The sequence below is a fragment of the Rattus norvegicus genome, chromosome 9 (genome assembly GCF_036323735.1).
Source record: "Rattus norvegicus strain BN/NHsdMcwi chromosome 9, GRCr8, whole genome shotgun sequence".
In the NCBI taxonomy this organism is placed as follows: domain Eukaryota; kingdom Metazoa; phylum Chordata; class Mammalia; order Rodentia; family Muridae; genus Rattus; species Rattus norvegicus.
Window position 1 is genome coordinate 8,602,171 of NC_086027.1, and position 1,943 is coordinate 8,604,113.

Sequence of the window (1,943 nt, forward strand, 5' to 3'; positions counted from 1 at the left end):
TTGACCTCTATTTGTCATTAGGAATATTCCCCAACTGAGTATGAACAAATTTCCCCAATAAAAGCACTCGGGACTTGGAATTCTACCCAGAGGATTCCTCACTGGCAACAATGGCAATTTTTTTTTTCCATTTCATTACTTAAGTCTGCACTCACAACTCATCATCCACTGCTCTCTGCATTCTATCACTGTAATATACAACAGAAGAGCACCAGTTATGCCCTGTAAAAGCATAACTTATGCTATAAAAACAGTAAAAAGAAAAGTAAAAGTTATGCTCTGGGGGTTACCACACACCATCTACCGCCTCAACCGTGGACTCTTCACTGTGTGTGTGTGTGTGTGTGTGTGTGTATGTGCTGGGGGTGGTGGTGTCCCCAGTAAAGTGCCAGAGGATGGGGTCTGCTGCCTTGGACCAGCTCAAGCAGTTCACCACCGTGGTGGCCCACATGGTTGATTTCAACACCATCGATGAGCAAGTCCCAGGATGCCATCACCAACCCATCCATGACCCTGTCTGCAGCACAGATGCCTGCCTACCAAAAGCTGGTGCAGGAAGCCACTACCTATAGCAAGAGGCTGGGTGGGACACAAGAGGAGCAGATTAAGCATGCCATTGATAAACGTTTTGTGTTGTTTGGAGCAGAAATACTAAAAATTCCAGGCCATGTATCCACAGAAGTTGTTGCAAGGCTTTCCTTTGATAAAGATGCAATGGTGGTCCAAGACAGGCACCTCACTGAGCTTTATGAAGAAGCTGGGATCAGCAAGGACAGAATTCTCATCATGTTATGATCAACCTGGGAGGGAATCGAGGCTGGAACATTGTTGGAGGAGCAGCATGACATCCACTGGAATATGACACTGATTTTCTCCTTCACCCAAGCTGTGCCCTGTACTGAAGCAGGTGTGACACTCATCTCTCCCTTTGTGGGCCACATCCTTGACTGGCATGTGACAAATACAGACAAGAAATCCTATCAACCCTAGAAGGACCCTGGAGTGAAGAGTATCACAAAAATCTACAACTACCACAAAAATTTGGCCACAAGAGCATTGTCATGGGACCTCCTTCTGTAACATGAGTGAGATCAGGCTGTCACAGGCTGTCACTGTCAGGCTGTGATTTCCTTACCATCTCACCAAATCTCCTGGAGGATCTGATCAAGGATAACAGCAAGATGGCACCTACACTTTCTGTCAAAGTGGCCCAACTAGTGACTTGGAGAAGATACCTCTGGATGAGAAGGCCTTATGTTGGCTGCACAATGAGGACCAAATGGCTGTGGAGAACCTCTCTGATGGCATCCACCAATTTGCTGCTAATGCCATAAAGTTGGAGCTAATGCTCAGCATTGACAATGGAAAGTAGTGTAGCACCTGAGGCTGGACCACAGTCCTGCAAGTGCCTTTGAGCGGGGTCCTAATTGCACATGGCTTGTAACGAATGAATCTTGCATTTTGTTACTGATCAGAGAAGTGATGGATCATAGTGTTCTGATTTTATTTGAAATTTTGTCTAATTCATTAAAGCAGTCACCTTTCAAAATTAAAAAAAAAGCCTGCCCTCAGAAGGCTGTACCCTGTATGCAAACATTAGACACAATCTGGAAAATGCTGTAACTAGAGGAATGAGGCTGGGTCCAAGAGAGTCTGAGTACTGCTAAAAGTTCTGCACTGGCTTCTTAGGGTTATGTGATTGGCTGTGGAGATTGATCACAGGTCAGCAGGAATTTACACAGCAGGGAATGTTTATGACTGAAAATATCCAAGCTGACCTCAGTGGGAAGACCTGGAGATTGTACCTTGCAAATTAAAATTCCTGTATTTTCCCAATATCTTATCTACATCTGCCAAACTTCCTTGCTTCTCCAAAGTTTGGGACCTGGACAGTTTTCATAGGAACCAGCTGGTAACCAAATGGCCCAACAACAGTAGATACT

General features: G+C 45.0%; 1 pseudogene; it reads left to right on the plus strand.

Moving 5' to 3' along the window:
* The first annotated feature begins 353 nt into the window (after nucleotides 1-353).
* Taldo1-ps1 (transaldolase 1, pseudogene 1) lies at nucleotides 354-1,372 on the plus strand (annotated as a pseudogene).
* Nucleotides 1,373-1,943: the final 571 nt, after the last annotated feature.